Here is a 17,959-nt window from a genome sequence, read left to right as displayed (position 1 = left end):
TTCTGCTTTAGGTTTGGTTACTCCATGCAGCCAAAGTTCAATTATTCTGTGAAATATTTTTTGGAAACACCCGTTATCCAATGGCACGGCCAAATTGGTCACACAATTGTGCACATGTTCTTGTATGTCTGTGTGGGTGCCTCTCTGTCAAGGGCCAGGAATTTCCACTTATGTGCTGGCTAATCTGTCATGTGTGGTCCATTAAAAAGAAAGAATTTGCATTTATATAGTGCTTTATAGCCAATGAAGTACTTTTGATGTGTAGTCACTGTTGTAATGCAGGGAACCTGGCAGCCAATTTGCTCTCGGCAAACTCCCAAAAGAAGAATAAAATAAATGACAAGATCATCTGTTTTTAAGTGTTGGTTGAGATAAATGTTGCCCAGAACAGCAGAAGAACTCCACTGCTCTCCTTTCAATAGTGCTGTGGGATCTTTTGCAACCACCTGAGACGGGCCGCAGTTTAACATTTCATTCAAAAGATGGCACCTCTGAGAGTGACACTCGGTCAGTACTCTTAGATTATGTGCTCATGTCTCTGGAATGAGTTCTTGAACCTTTGGACCAGAGGGTGAGAATGCTCCCATTGAGCAAAGGCTGGGATAAAAGTGATGAGCAACAAATTGCAGGCTGGTGAGTGTGAATGAAAAGCCCTGGCCAATGTGTTTACAAAACAGTGACGTCCTCTTTTCTCTATGCCTGCAACATGTGAAATGCCTTCTGCAAACCTATTATTACTGAGGACAGAACTTAGCTCCATTTTGGCTAAAATCAGATGTGATTGAATGTGGACTTTGCTTGACCTGACAAGCTGAGAGCAAGTTTCCATTAGTGATCAATTGAAACACAGATAGTTAAGATTGGGTAATGTGATGTATTGTCTAAACATGGACTGCCCAAACAGTTGCTTTTCAGCCAGGAAGAATGGGCCACACATAGAAACATAGAAAGATTTATGGCACAGAAGGAGGCCATTTGGCTCATCGTCCTCAGGATGATCTAGACATGATGGATTGTAGTGTCGGATGATTGAAGTTGACTGGAAGATGTTAGGCAAGAAGGACAGTACCTGACCAACTGGAAAAGAAATAAAGATGGAGATGTGTTATTGTGGGGCAATCAATTCAAAGATCCTATTTGCTGTACCAGTGCAATTTTTGCCCTAGCAATCTTGTTTTACTTTTGACAATCCTGATTAGCTGATTTAGTGCCAGGACTGTCGGAACCGACTGCTCCAGAGATGATGAATGGAGAGTCCTACTGGATAACCTGAAGCAACTAAACTCCAAAAGCAGCAAGAAACTGAAGTAAAACTGCCTGGGAGGTGTGAAGAATGGAGGACTGTCCCAACATGAAACATGAGTAGGCAGGGAGCAAAGCTAACATCAATGACTGATTCACCAAGCAAATTATATATTATATATTTTTTATTCATTCATGGGATGAGAGCGTTGCTGGCTAGGCCAGCATTTATTGCCCATCCCTAATTGCCCTTTGAGTGGTGGTGAGCTGCCTTCTTGAACCACTACAGTCCATGTGGGGTAGGTACACCAAAAGTGCTGTTGGGAAGGGAGTTCCAGGATTTTGACCCAGCGGCAGTGAAGGAACGGCAATATAGTTCCAAGTCAGGATGGTGTGTGACTTGGAAGGGAACTTGCAGGTGGTGGTGTTCCCATGGATTTGCTCCCTTGTCCTTCTAGGTGGTAAAGGTTGCGGGTTTGGAAGGTGCTGTCTAAGGAGCCTTGGTGCGTTGCTGCAGTGCCTCTTGTAGATGGTACACACTGCTGCCACTGTGCGTTGGTGGTGGAGGGAGTGAATGTTTGTAGATGGGGTGCCAATCAAGCGGGCTGCTTTGTCCTGGATGGTGTCGAGCTTCTTGAGTATTTTTGGAGCTGCACCCATCCAGGCAAGTGGAGAGTATTCCATCACACTCCTGACTTGTGACTTATAGATGGTGGACAGGCTTTGGGGAGTCAGCAGGTGAGTTACTTGCTGCAGAATTCCTAGCCTCTGACCTGCTCTTGTAGACACGGTATTTATATGGCTACTCTAGTTCAGTTTCTGGTCAAAGGGAACCCCCAGAATGTTGATAGTGGGGGATTCAACAATTGTAATGCCATTGAATGTCAAGGGGAGATGGTTAGATTCTCTCTTGTTGGAGATAGTCATTGCCTGGCACTTATGTGGCGTGAATGTTACTTGCCACTTACCAGCCCAAGCCTGGATATTGTCCAGCTCTTGCTGCATTTCTACAGAGACTGCTTCAGTATCTGAGGAGTCACGAATGGTGCTGAACATTGTACAATCATCAGTGAACATCCCCATTTCTGATCTTATGATTGAAGGAAGGTCATTGATGAAGCAGCTGAAGATGGTTGGGCCTAGGACACTACCCTGAGGAACTCCTGCAGTGATGTCCTGGAGCTGATGATTGACCTCCAACAACCACAACCATCTTCCTTTGTGCTAGGTATGACTCCAACCAGCGGAGTGTTTTCCCCCTGATTCCCATTGACTCCAGTTTTACTCGGGCTCCTTGATGCCATACTCGGTAAAATGCTGCCTTGATGTCAAGGGCAGTCACTCTCACCTCACCTCTTGAGTTCAGCTCTTTTGTCCATGTTTGAATCAAGGCTGTAATGAGGTCGGGAGCTGAGTGGCTCTGGTGGAACCCAAACTGACCAGGTTGTTGCTAAGCAAGTGCCGCCTGATAGCACTGTCAATGACACTTTCCAACACCTTACTGATTGAGAGCAGACTGATGGGGTGGTAATTGGCCAGATTGGACTTGTCCTGCTTTTTGCGTACAGGACATACCTGGGCCATTTTCCACATTGCCGGGTAGATGCCAGTGTTGTAGCTGTATTGGAACAGTTTGGCTAGGGGCACGGCAAGTTCTGGAGTACAGGTCTTCAGTACTATTGCCGGAATATTGTCAGAGCCCCTAGCCTTTGCAGTATTTAGTGCCTTCAGTCGTTTCTTGATATCACGTGGAGTGAATCGAATTGGCTGAAGACTGGCATCTGTGATGCTGTGGACTTCAGGAGGAGGCTGAGATGGATCATCAACTCAGCACTTCTGGCTGGAGATTGTTGCAAATGCTTCAGCCTTATCTTTTACACTGACGCTCCGACATCTGCAGAAAGCTCGTCTCCTCACAGGTGTTTGCTCTAAGGTTTAGACTAGTAATGCAGAAAAGCAAGGAACTATATAAGGTAGAATGGCTAGATTGGAAGAGGGCTAATTTCAATGCAAAGGATAAAATGCCAGGATAAAATGGAACCAAAAACTGACAGGAAAACCTGTAACAGAACAATGGGTTATCTTTAAGGAAAGATGCTTCAGGTGTAGGCTAGATACATTCCATAAAGAGCGAAAGATAGGGGAACCAGAAAAGAGCTCCTTCGATGATCGGGGAGATAGGGATCATGATGAAACGAAAAAAGAGGGTGCATGTCAGGTGAATTCTTCAAGTGAGAACCCGGCCAGATACAATCAGTCAAGAGGGGAGGTGAAGAGGAAAATAGGACTGGCAAAGGGAGAACATGAGAATAAACTGGCATTTAACATAAAAGAGAACCCAAAATTTTTTCCAACAGCATGTAATAGTAAGCAGGTAGTAAAAGGTGGAGTGGGGCCCATTTAGGACAAAATGGATAATAACTGCTTAATGGCACAGGGCAAGGCTACTTGATGAGTATTTTGTATTGGTGTTTACTAAGGAAGAGTAATCTGACAAAATATCAATGGAAGTGGAGAGAATAGAGGCAATGGATAGCAGAAAAATTGAGAGGGAGGAAGTACCAGAAAAGCTGACTATGCATAGGGTAGATAAGTCACCTGGTCCGGATGGCTTGCATCCCAGGTTGCTCAAAAAAAGTGGGGCGGGAGATAACAGAAGGGCTTGTCATCATCTTCCAATCTTCCTTGGATATGGGGGAGATGCCAGAGGATTGGAGAGTGACAAATGTGACGCCTTTATTCAAGAAAGGGTGTAAGGTAGGTAAGGTTTTGGAAACAATAATCAGAGAAAAAACTTGGAGAGGTTTGAGCTCATTAAAGATAGCCAGCATGGATTTGTAAAAGGCAGATCATGCTTGACTAATCTAATTGAATTTTCTGATGAAGTAACAGAGAAGATTGATGAAGGAAATATGGTGGATATTGTCTATATGGATTTTAAGAAAGCGTTTGATAATGCCCCACATAAAAGGCTAGTTAACAAAATTGAGGCTCATGGAATAGGAGGGTCAGTGTCCAATTGAATAAAAATTGGCTTAAGGACAGAAAACAGCGAGTCGTGATAAATGGTTGTTTTTCAGACTAGAGAATGGTAGACAGTGGTGTTCCCCAAGGGTTGGTGCTGGGACCACTGCATTTTTTTGCCATATATAAATGACTTGGATCTTAGAATACAGAGTCAAATTTCAAAATTTGCCAATGACATTAAACTTGGAGATGTGACAAACAGAGAGGATGATATGAACCTGCAACAGTACATAGATAGGCTAGCAGAATGGGAAGACAAGTGGCAGATGGAATTTAATACTAACAAGTGTGAGGTGATGCATTTTGGCAAAAGGGATAGAGTAATGCAATATAGACTTAATGGCACAATTCTAAAGCATGGCAAGAACAGAAAGACCTGGGTGTGCATGTGCATCAATCTTTGAAGGTGGCAGGACATATTGGGGGAGTGGTTAGTAAAGCATATGGGATCTTGGGCTTTATAAACAGAGGCATTGAGTACAAAAGCAGGGAAGTTATGCTGAACCTGTTTAACGCTCTGGTTAGACCCCAACTAGAGTATTGCGTCCAGTTCTGGTCAACACACTTTAGGATAGATGTGAAGGTCCTTGAGAGGGTGCAGAGGAGATTTTCCAGGATGGTTCCAGGGATGGGAGGATTTTAGTTACAAGGTTAGGTTGGAAAAGCCGGGGTGGTTTTCTCTGGAGCAAAGGAGATTGAACATAGGAACATAGGTCTTAGGAGCAGGAATAGCCATTTGGCCCTGCTCCACCATTCTATAAGATCATGGCTGATCTGATTGTGATCTCAATCCACTTTCCTGTCTGCCCCCCCATAACCCTTGGCTCTCTTGTTTATCAAAAATCTATCTAACTCAACCTTGAACAAATTCAATGACCCAGCCACCACTGTTTTCTGGGGAGGCGAGTTCCACAGGCGAACCACCTTCTGAGAGAAATGATTTCTGCTCATCTCTGTCCTAAAACGGAGACCTCTTATTTTAATCTGTGTCCCCTAGTTTGAGTCTCCCCCACAAGAGGAAATATCTTCCTGGTATCCACCCTATCAAGTCCCCTTAGGATCTTGTATGTTTCAATAACATCACCTCTTATTCTTCTAAACTCCAATGGGTAAAGGCCCAACCTGTTCAACCTTTCTTCATAAGATAAGCCCTTCATTCCAGGAATGAGTCGAGTGAACCTTCTCTGAACTGCCTCTAATGCAATTATATCCTTGTTCAAAGAAGGAGACCGAAACTGTACACAGTACTCCAGATGTGGTCTCACCAAGGCCCTGTACAGCTCTAGTAAAACATCTCTACTTTTATATTCTATTCCCCTTGCAACAAATGACAGCATTCTATTTGCCTTCCTAATTGCTTGCTGTACCTACAGAACTTGCCTTCCAGGTAAGCGGAGCGGAGAGGAGTTCAGGCACGCGGAATTTGAAAACAAAGTGACCAGTGACATCACAGGACAGCTGATTGGTTGGTGAGTAGCTGCTGTTAGAGAGTATCAGTAAATAGCTGGGTTAGTACATTACTGTTAAGTGTGTGTGTAAATAGTTGGGTTATGGCGTCTCAATAACTGGCAGACTAAAAAAAAGTTTAAAAATTAAGTATTAATAATAAGGAACAAATGAGTAGCTGGTGAATATTTTTTTTTTGAGTAAGGTTTATTTTAACCAGTGAACTGTATTGATTTTAGTAGGATTTGTCAGTACTAGTAAGGTTTCATTAATAATTCTAAGGTGTTGTAGTATTGGTCAGGTTTTTTTGCAGTAGCAAAGGGTCAACTAATAAATAAAGGAATGGCAGGGGTGCTTCAACCTTGAGAGTACACCTCCTGTGCTATGTGGGAGCTCCAGAATAATTCCCGTATCCTGGAGAACCATTTGTGCAGGAATTGTTGTCAATTGTGGCAGCTTGAGCTCCGGGTTTTGGAACTTGAGCGGCAGCTGGCGGCACTGCGGTGCATTCATGAGGATGAGAGCTATGTGGAAAGCACATTTATAGATGTGGTCACCCCACAGCTTAAGAGTATGCGGGGAGAGAGGGAATGAGTGACTACCAGGCAGTCAAAAAGAATCAGGAAGGTAGTGCAGGAGACCCCTGAGTGCATCCGGCTCTCCAACAGGTATTCAGTTCTGAATACTGAGGAAAGTGGTGCTTCACCTGGGGAGTGCAGCCAGAGCCAAGTCCATGACACCACGGGTGGCTCAGCTGCACAGGGGGTACAGGCAAGACTGGAAGAGCCATAGTGATAGGTGATTTGATAGTCAGGAGAACAGACAGGCTGTGGCTGCAGACATGAATCCAGGATGAAGTGTTGCCTCCCTGGTGCCAGGGTCAAGGATGTCACTGAGTGGCTGCAGAGTATCCTGAAGGGGGAGGATAAACAGCCAGCAGTCGTGGTCCACATCGGAACCAACGACATAGGTAGAAAGAGGGATGTGGTCCTGCAGTCAGAATTTAGGGAGCTAGGCACGAAATTAGCAAGCAGGACCTCAAAAGTAGCAATCTCCAGATTACTCATAGTACCATGCGCAAGTGAGTATAGAAATAGAAGGATAAGACAGATGAATGTGTGGCTGGAAAGAGGGTACAGGAGGGAGGGCTTTAGATTCCTGTGGCATTGGGACTGGCTCTGAGGGAGATGGGACCTGTATAGGCCAGACGGGTTGCACCTGAACAGAGCCAGGACTGAGTTCCTTGCAGGACGTTTTGCTAGTGCTGTTGGGGGGGGTGGGGGGGGGGGCGGTGTTTAAACTAGTTTGGCAGGGGGATGGGGACCTGAGGGTAGACTCAGTTGGGACAAGATCAGAAATGAAAATGGAAGGCAGAAAATTAATTGATGAGTCTGGAAGACAAAGGAAACAAAGGTTAGAAAATTTAAAAAAGAGTTGCCAGTGCTCAAGGGTATCTATTTCAATGCAAGGAGTATAGCAAATAAAGCAGATGAGCTGAGGGCACAGATAGACATGTGGCAGTATGATATCATAGCTATTATAGAAACATGGCTTAAGGAGGGACGGGAATGACAGCTCAACATTCCTAGTTACAGGGTTTTCAGACACAACAAGGAGGGGGATAACAAAGGAGGGGGGGTGGCAATTTTGGTAAAGAAAACTATTACAGCTGTGAAGAGGGATTATATAGAACGATAGAAAAAGTACAGCACAGAAGGAGGCCATTCAGCCCATCGTGATAAACTAGCCGCCCAAACTAATCCCACCTTCCAACACCTGGTCCATAGCCCCGCAGGTTACAGCATTTCAGGTACATATTCAGGTACCTTTTAAAAGAATTGAGGGTCTCTACCTCCACCACCATTCCTGGCAGTGAATTCCAGTCACCCACCACCCTCTGGGTGAAAATGTTTCTTCTCTTGTCCCCTCTAATCCTTCTACCAATCACCTTAAATCTGTGCCCCCTGGTAACTGACCTCCCCGCCAGGAGAAACAGGTCCTTCCTGTCCACTCTATCTAAGCCCCTCATAATTTTGTACACCTAAGCAAGTCATCCCTCAGCCTCCTCAGTTCCAGGGAAAACAACCCTAGCCTATCTAACCTTTCTTCATAGCTGCAACCTTCAAGCCTGGCAACATTCTCATAAATTTCCTCTGTACTCTTTCCAGAGCAATTATGTCCTTTCTGTAATGTGGTGACCAGAACTGCATGCAATACTCCAGCTGTGGCCTAACCAGCATTTTATACAGTTCCAGCATCACATCCATGCTTTTGTACTCTTGGCAATAAAGGAAAGCAATCCATGTGCCTTCTTCACCACTCTATCCACCTGTCCTGCTACCTTCAGGAACCTGTGGACATGCACTCCAAGGTCTCTCACTTCTGCTACCCTTCTAAATATCCTCCCATTTATTGTGTATTTCCTCGCTTTACTTGTCCTCCCCAAATACAATACCTCACACTTCTCTGGATTGAATTCCATTTACCACTTTTACGCCCACTCAACCAAACCTTTGGTATCATCCTGGAGTCCACGGCTTTCCTCCTCACTATTAACTACACGGCTAATTTTTATGTCATCAGCAAATTTCCCAATCATGCCCTCCGCATTTAAGTCCAAATCATTAACATATACCACAAACAGCAAGGGACCCAATACTGAGCCCCGTGGAACACCACAGGAAACAGCTTTCCATTCGCAAAAACATCCGTTGACTTCCTGCCCTAAGCCAATTCTGGATCCAACCTGCGACCTTCCCCTGTATCCTTTGGGCTTTCAATTTACTGACCAGTCTGCCATACAGGACCTTGTCAAATGCCTTACTGAAATCCATGTAAATCATATCCACTGCCCTACCCTCATCAATCCTCCTTGTTACATCCTCGGTCACTACTGACCGAGCTGGCTGAGTCCTAAAGGACATAGCTGCTGGACTGGGTATGCAGCAGGTGGTGAGGGAACCAACAAGAGGGAAAAACATACATTTCCTCGTCCTGCCTGCCATAGATGCATCTGTCCGTGACAGGTAGGAGTGACCACCGAACAGTCCTTGTGGAGACGAAGTCCCGCCTTCACATTGAGGATACCTTCCATCATGTTGTGTGGCACTACCCCCGTGCTAAATAGGATAGATTTCAAACAGATCTAGCAATTCAAAACTGGGCATCCATGAGGCACTGTGGGCCATTAGCAGCAGCAGAATTGTACTCAACCACAATCTGTAAACTCATGGCCTGGCATATTCCCCACTCTACTGTTACCATCAAGCCAATAGGCCAACCCTAGTTCAAAGAAGAGTGCCAGAGAGCATGCCAGGGACAACACCAAGCATACCTCAAAATGAGGTGTCAACCTGGTGAAGCTAAAACACAGGACTACTTGCGTGCCAAACTGCGTAAGCAGCATGCGATAGACAGAGCTAAGCAATCCCATAACCAACGGATCAGATCTAGGCTCTACAGTCCTGCCACGTCCAGCTGTGAATGGTGGTGGACAATTAAACAACTAACTGGAGGAGGTGGCTCCACAAATATCCCCATCCTCAATGATGGGGGAGCCCAGCACATCAGTGCGAAAGATAAGGCTGAAGCGTTTGCAACAATCTTCAGCCAGAAGTGCTGAGTAGTTGATTCATCTTGGTCTCGTCCTGAAGTCCACAGCATTACAGATGCCTGACTTCAGCCAATTCAATTCACTCCGCGTGATATCAAGCAACGACTGAAGGCACTGGATACTGCAAAGGCTATGGGCTCTGACAATATTCCAGCAATAGTACTGAAGACCTGAGCTCCAGAACTTGCCGCGCCCCTAGCCAAGCTGTTCCAGTACAGCTAAACACTGGCATCTACCCGGCAATGTGGAAAATTGCCCAGGTATGTCCTGTACACAAAAAACTGGACAAGTCCAACTAGCCAATTACCGCCCCATCAGTCTACTCTCAATCATCAGTAAAGTAATGGAAGGTGTCATCGACAGTGTTATCAGGCAGCACTTGCTTAGCAATAACCTGCTCAGTGACACTCAGTTTGGGTTCCGCCAGAGCCACTCAGCTCCTAAATTCATTACAGCTTTGGTTCAAACATGGATAAAAGAGCTGAACTCAAGAGGTGAGGTGAGAGCGATTGCCCTTGACATCAAAACAGCATTTGACCGAGGATGGCATCAAGGAGCCCTAGCAAAACTGAAGTCAATGGGAATCAGGGGGAAAATTCTCCGCTGGTTGGAGTCAAAACTAACGCAAAGGAAGATGGTTGTGTTTGTTGGAGGTCAATCATCTCAGTTCCAGGACATCACTGCAAGAGTTCCTCTGTGTAGTGTCCTAGGCCCAACCATCTTCAGCTGCTTCATCGATGACCTTCCTTGTAGAGTCATACAGTCATAGAGATATCCAGCACAGAAACAGGGCCATCGGCCCATTGTGTCATTGCTGGCCATCAAGCACCTAACTATTCTAGTCCCATTTTCCTGCACTTGGCCCGTAGTCTTGTATGCTATGGCGTTTCAAGTGCTCATCTAAATACTTCTTAAATGTTGTGAGGGTTCCCGTTTCTAACACCCTTCAGGCAGTGTATTCCAGATCCCAAACACCCTCTGGGTGAAGATTTTTTTCCTCGAATCCCCTCTAAACCTCCTGCCCCTTACCTTAAATCTCAGCCCCTGGTTATTGCTCCCTCCGCTAAGGGGAAAAGTCTCTTCCTATCTAACCTGTCAATGCCCCTCATAATTTTGTACACCTCAATCATGTCCCCCCTCAGCCTTCTCTGCTCTAAGGAAAACAGCCCTAGCCTTTTCAGTCTCTCTTCATAGCTGAAATGCTCCAGTCCAGACAACATCCTGGTGAATCTCCTCTGCACCCTCTCCAGTGCAATCACATCCTTCCTACAGTGTGGTGCCCAGAACTGTACACAGTACTCCAGCTGTGGCCTAACTAGCATTTTAAACAGCTCCATCATAACCTCCCTGCTCTTATATTCTATGCCTCGGCTAATAAAGGCAAGTATCCCATATGCCTTCCTAACCACTTTATCTACCTGTGCTGCTGCCTTCAGTGATCTATGGACAAGTACACCAAGGTCCCTCTGACCTTCTGTACTTCCTAGAGTCCTATCATCCATTGTATATTCCCTTGCCTTGTTAGTCCTCCCAAAATGCATCACCTCACACTTGTCAGGATTAAATTCCATTTGCCACAGCTCCACCCATCTTACCAGCCCATCTATATCGCCCTGTAATCTAAGCCTTTCCTCCTCACTATTTACGACACCACCAATTTTTGTGTAATCTGCAAACTTACTTATCATACTTCCTATATTCGTGTCTAAATCATTAATGTACACTACAAACAGCAAAGGTCCCAGCACCGATCCCTGTGGTACACCACTGGTCACAGGCTTCCACTCGCAAAAACAACCCTCGACCATTACTCTCTGTTTCCTGCCACTAAGCCAATTTTGGATCCAATCTGCCAAATTGCTCTGGATCCCATGGGCTCTTACCTTCTTAACCAATCTCCCATGCGGGACCTTCTCAAAAGCCTTACGGAAGTCCATGTAAACTACATCAACTGCTTTACCCTCATCTACACATCTAGTCACTGCCTCAAAAAATTCAATCGAGTTTGTTAGATACGATCTCCCCCTAACAAAGCCATGCTGACTATCCCTGATTATTCCCTGCCTCTCCTAGTGGAGATGAATCCTGTCCCTCAGAATTTTTTCCAATAATTTCCCAACCACTGATGTTAGACTCACCGGCCTGTAATTAACTGGTCTATCCTTGCTACCCTTCTTGAATAGTGGTACCACATTCGCTGTCCTCTGGCACCTCTCCCGTGGCCAGAGAGGAGCTGAAAATTTGTGTTATAGCCCCTGCTATCACATCCCTTGCCTCACATATCAGCCTGGGATATATCTCATCTGGGCCTGGGGATTTATCCACTTTTAAGCCCGCTAAAACATCTAATACTTCCTCCCTTTCAATGTTAATATGTTCAAGTATATCGCAATCCCCCTCCCTGATCTCTACACCTACATCGTCGTTCTCCATAGTGAAAACAGATGAAAAGTAATCATTTAAAACCTCACCTATGTCCTCTAGCTCCACACACAGATTGCCACTTTGGTCCCCAATGGGCCCTACTCTTTCCCTGGTTATCTTCTTGCCCTTAATATACTTATAAAACGCCTAAGGATTTTCCTTCATCTTGCCCGCCAATGCTTTTTCATGTCCCCTCTTCGGTCTCCTAATTACTTTTTGAAGTACCCCCCTACACTTTCTATACTCCTCTAATGCCTCTGCTGTTCCCAGCGCTCTGAATCTGCCATAAGCCTCCTTTCTTTTCCTGATCCAATCCTCTATATCCCTTGAAATCCTGCTACCCTTCACCATAAAGGGTACATGTTGGCTCTAAACCCTAACTATTTCCTCTTTGAATGACTCCCACTGGCCTGATGTAGACTTTCCTACAAGTAGCTGCTCCCAGTCCATTTTGGCCAGATCCTGTTCTTTCAAATTGAAATCGGCCTTCCCCCAATTCAGTACCTTTATTTACGGCACGTCTTTGTCCTTTTCCAGAACTACCTTAAATCTGATAGAGTTATGGTCACTATCCCCAAAATGCTCCCCCACTGATACTTCTACCACTTGTCCAGCTTCATTCCCTAAGATTAGGTCCAGTACTGCCCCTTCTCTTGGAGGGCTTTCTACGTACTGGCTCAAAAAGCTCTCCTGTATGCATTTTAAGAATTCCGCCCCCTTTAAGCCTTTTTCACTAAGACTATCCCAGTTGATATTAGGTAAGTTGAAATACCCTAATATTATTACCTATTATTTTTACACTTCTCTGAGATTTGCCTACATATCTGTTCCTCTATCTCTCCCTGACTGTTTGGAGGCCTGTAGTACACGCCCAGTCAAGCGATTGCCCCCCTTTTGTTCTTAAGTTCTACCCATATAGCCTCATTTGAGGATCCTTCTAAGATATCATCCCTCCTTACTGTTGTAATTGACTCCTTGATCAACAGTGCAATGCCACCTCCTCTTTTATCCCCTCCCCTGTCACACCTGAAGATTCTATACCCTGGAATATTGAGTTGCCTGTCCTGCCCCTCCCTCAGCCATGTCTCTGTGATAGCAATAATATCATAATCCCAAGTGCTAATCAATGCCCTCAACTCATCTGCCTTATTAGTAAGACTCCTTGCATTAAAGTAAATGCAATCCAGCCTTGCATTTTTCACTTGTGCCTTAACAGGTCTATATTTGCTCTGCCTTCCAGACTGACTCAGTTTCCCTTCTATATTTGGCTGTGCCTCACCCCCTACTGTACCTCCATTCTGTATCCCATCCCCCTGCCAAATTAGTTTAACCCCCCACCCCCCTCCAACAGCACTAGCAAACCTCCCAGCAAGGATGTTGGTCCTGTTCTGATTCAGGTGCAACCCGTCCAACTTGTACAGGTCCTACCTTTGCCAGAAACAGACCCAATGATTGAGGAACCTAAAGCCCTCCCTCCTGCACCATCTCCTCAGATATGCATTCATCTGCGCTATCCTCCTATTCCTATACTCACTCGCGCGTGGCACAGGGAGTAATCCAGAGATTACAACCTTTGAGGTCCTGCTTTTTAATCTGCTACCTAGCTCCCTAAATGCTTGTTGCAGGAACTCATCCCTCTTTCTACCTATGTCGTTGGTACCGATGTGTATCACGACCTCTGACTGCTCACCCTCCCCTTTCAGAATGTCCTGCAGCTGCTCCGTGACATCCTTGACCCTAGAACTAGGGAGGAAACATACCATCCTGGAGTCACGTTTGCAGCCACAGAAACACCTATCTACAGCCCTTACAATTGAATCTCCTATCACTATGGCTCTTCCACCCCTTTTCCTCCCCAGCTGTGCAGCAGAGCCTGCCGTGGTGCCACAAACTTGGCTGTTGCTGGTTTCCCCTAGGAGGTCATTCCCCAACAACAGTATCCAAAGTGATCTATCTGTTTGAGAAGGGGATGGTCACAGAAGACTCCTGCACTACCTGCCTGTGCCTACTACTCCGCCTGGTGGTCACCCATCCCTTTTCTGCCTGTGCAGCCATTACCTGCGATGTTCTCAGCATCGCGGATGTTTCACAGTGAATCCACCCGCAGCTCCAGCTCCATAATGCGGCCAATAGCTGCAGATGGATACACTTCCTGCACACTGGATACTAAAAGCGTCCCTGATTTCCCACATAGCACAGGAGGAGCATATCACGGGGCTGAGCTCTCCCGCCATGACTTACCCTTCGATTAATTAGTTACTCCCTTCATTAAAAAATACTAATTACACTAGGGGCCTTGTTCTACCCACTACAATCTAAAGTCCTTAATAAGTTACACTGAATTTAAAAAGAACACTTTAGTGGTACTCAGCTTATCACTAGAGGTTTCAACAAAAAAACACTTTCCCCTTTTTAAAAGCTATTTAAATGCACTAACAGCTGCTACTCACCCAACCAATCACCTTGCAGATTTCCCATGATGTCACTGTAAGTCACTGTAAGTGATGTCACTTTTCGCGTCTCAGCGTGCGCCGAGAGAGAGCAAGTCCGCCAGCCGCCGCCGCTCCTGCCTTCAGGTAAGAGAGGGCCTCGAGCCCCGAACTCTCTTTTTCAACTCCCCCTCCAGATCAGCTTCCGCCCAGGTCTGCCAGCTGCCGCCACTCTTGTCTTCAGGTAAGTGAGGACCTTGAGCCCTGCACTCTCTTTTTCAGCTCCCGCTCCGGAACAGCTTCTGCCCAGGTCCGCCAGCTGCTGCTGCTCCTGACTTCAGGATAAGGTCAGAAGTGGGGATGTTCGCTGATGATTGCACAATGTTTAGCACCATTCGCGACTCCACAGATACTGAAGCAGTCCATGTAGAAATGCAGCAAGACCCGGACAATATCCAGGCTTGGGCTGATACGTGGCAAGTAACATTCACGGCACACAAGTGCCAGGCAATAACCATCTTCAACAAGAGAGAATCTAACCATCTCCACTTGACATTCAATGGCATTATGATCGCTGAATCTCCCACTATCAACATCCTAGGAGTTACCATTGACCAGAAACTGAACTGGAGTAGCCATATAAATACCGTGGCTACAAGAGCAGGTCAGAGGCTAGGAATCCTGCAGCGAGTAACTCACCTGCTGACTCCACAAAGCCTGTCCGCCATCTACAAGGCACAAGTCAGGAGTGTGATGGAATACTTTCCACTCGCCTGGATGAGTGCAGTTCCAAAAACACTCAAGAAGCTCGACACCATCCAGGACAAAGCATCCTGCTTGATTGTCACCCCATCTACAAACATTCACTCCCTACACCACTGACACACAGTGGCAGCAGTGTGTACCATCTACAAGATGCACTGTAGCAACGACCAAGGCTCCTTAGACAGCACATACCAAACCCGCAACCTCTACCAACTAGAAAGGCAAGGGCAGCAAATGCATGGGAAAACCACCAACTGAAAGTTCCCCTCCAAGTCACACACCATCCTGACTTGGAACTATATCGCCGTTTCTTCACTGTCACTGGGTCAAAATCCTGGAACTCCATTCCTAACAACACTGAGTGTGTACCTACCTCACATGGACTGCAGCAGTTCAAGAAGGCAGCTCACCACCACCTTCTCAAGGGCAATTAGGGATGGGCAGTAAATGCTGGCCTAGCCAGTGGTGCTCACATCCCAGGAACGAATAAAAACAATAGTAAGTCATTACCTTCCCTAACAAATTCATGCTGACTAACCCTGATTAATCTGTGCCTTTCTAAGTGACAGAATCTGTTCTGAGGGACAAGATAAACTAACAATTTACCCACCACGAGCTCAGACTGACCGGCCTATAAGTATTTGACTTATCCCTCCCACCCTTTTCAAACAATAGTACGACGTTCGCAGACCTCCAATCATCTGGTACCACGCCTGTATTCAGTGAGGATTTGAAGATGATCCTCAGCGCATCCATTATTTCCTCCCTGGCTTCCTTTAACAAGCTGGGATGCAATCCATCCAGTCCTAGCGATTTATCCACTTTCAGGGATGTCGGACACTCAGGCATTTCCTCTTTCATTATGCGTATCATATCCAATATTTCACATTCCTCCTCTTTAACTACAATGTCTGCATCAGCCCTCTCCTTTGTGAAGACAGAGACAAAAAATTAATTAAGAACCCTGCCCACATCTTCTGCATCCACGCATAAGTTCCCCTATACATCTCTGATCTGATATGTTGGAAGGTTCATCAAATGAGGCCATATGGATTGAGCTAAGGAACAAAAAAAGGGCAAGCACACTGCTGGGAGTGTACTATTGACCTCCAAACAGTCAGAGGGAGATAGAAGAGCAAGAACAATAGGGCAGTAATAGTAGGAGATTTTAACTAAACCAATATTAACTGGGACAGTTTTAGTGTGAAAGGAATTGAGGAAGCAGAATTCTTAAGGTGCATTCTGGAGAACTTTTTTGCCCAATATGTAGCATGTCCAACAAGAGAGGGCGCAGTTTTAGAGTTAGTTTTAGGAAATGAAGATGGGCAGGTGGAAGGAGTGGCAGTGGGAGAGCATTTTGGTGGTAGTGATCATAATTCAGTCAGTTTGAACATATTATGGAAATGGACAGAGATAGAACAGGAGTTAGAGCTTTCAATTGGGGCAAAGCCAATTTTACTAAACTGAGGAGTGATTTAGCGAAAGTGGACTGAAAACAGCTACTTGAAGGTAAATCAGTGTCAGAGCAGTGGGAGGCATTCAAAGGGGAGATTCAAGGGGTTCAGAGTTCCCACAAAGAAAAAGGGTGAGATGGCCAAATCTAGAGCCCCATGGATGTCAAGGAGTCCATAGGGTACGATAAGGCAGAAAAGGAAAGCTTATGTTCGACACCGAAACACTGAGAACTCAAAGCCGAGAGGAGTGTAGAAAGTGGAAGGGTGAAATCAAAAAGGAAATTAGGAAAGCAAAGAGAGGGCATGAAAGAGTATTGGCAAGCAAAATCAAGATGAACCCAAAGATGTTTAATCAATACATTAAGAGTAAGAGGATAACTAAGGAGAGAGTAGGGCCCATAAAAGACCAAAAAGGTGTTGGTATGGTTCTTAATGAATACTTTGCATCTGTCTTCACAAAAGAGGGGGACAATGCAGATATTTTTGTTAAGGAGGAGGGGTGTGAAGTATTGGATGTGATAAACATTTGGAGAGAGGAATTATTAATGGGATTAGCATCCTTGAAAGTTGATAAATCATCAGGTATCCTAGGCCGTTAAAAGAAGCAAGAGAGGAAATAGCAGAAGGTCTGACCATCATTTTCCAGTCCTTACTGGATACAGGTGTGGTGCTGGAGGATTGGAGAACTGCTAACAATGTACCTCTGTTTAAAAAGGGAGCGAAGGATAGACCGAGTAATTACAGGCCAGTCAGTCTAACCTCAGTAGTGGGAAAATTGTTGGAACCTATTCTGAGAGACAGGATAAACTGTCACTTAGAAAGGCACAGGTTAATCAAGGATAGTCAGCATGGATTTGTTAAGGGAAGATCTTGTCTGACCAACTTGATCAAATTTTTTGAAGAAGTAACAAGAAAGATGGATGGGGGTAGTGCAGTTGATGTGGTCTACATGGATTTTAGCAAGGCTTTTGACAAGTTGGATGCAAAATTGGCTAGGTGGCAGGAAACAAAGAGTAATTGGTGATGGGTGTTTTAATGACTGAAGGGCTGTTTCCAGCAGCATTCCGCAGGGCTCAATACTGGGTCCCCTGCTTTTTGTGGTATATATTGACGATTTGGACGTAAATGTTGGGGGCATGATCAAGAAGTTTGCAGATGACACAAAGATTGGCCATGTGGTAAATAGCAATGAGGATCGCTGTAGGCTGCAGGAAGATATTGATGGTCTGGTCAGATGGGCAGAAAAGTGGAGAATGGAATTCAACCTGGAGAAGTGTGAGATGATACAATTGGGAGGTCAAATAAGGCAAAGGAATACACGATTAATGGGAAAATACTGAGAAGTGTAGAGGAAGTTAGGGACCTTGGAGTGAATGTCCACAGATTCCTGAAGGTTACAGGACAGGTCGATAAGGTGGTTAAGAAGAGATATGGAATCGTTTCCTTTATTAGCCGAGGTATAGAATGTAAGAGTAGGGAGGTTATGATGCAACTGTATAACTCATTGGTTAGGCCACAACTTGAGTACTGTATGCAGTTCTGTTCACCTCATTACAGAA

Source organism: Heterodontus francisci, chromosome 1 (genome assembly GCF_036365525.1).
Source record: "Heterodontus francisci isolate sHetFra1 chromosome 1, sHetFra1.hap1, whole genome shotgun sequence".
Lineage (NCBI taxonomy): Eukaryota > Metazoa > Chordata > Chondrichthyes > Heterodontiformes > Heterodontidae > Heterodontus > Heterodontus francisci.
This window is presented reverse-complemented; position numbering follows the sequence as displayed.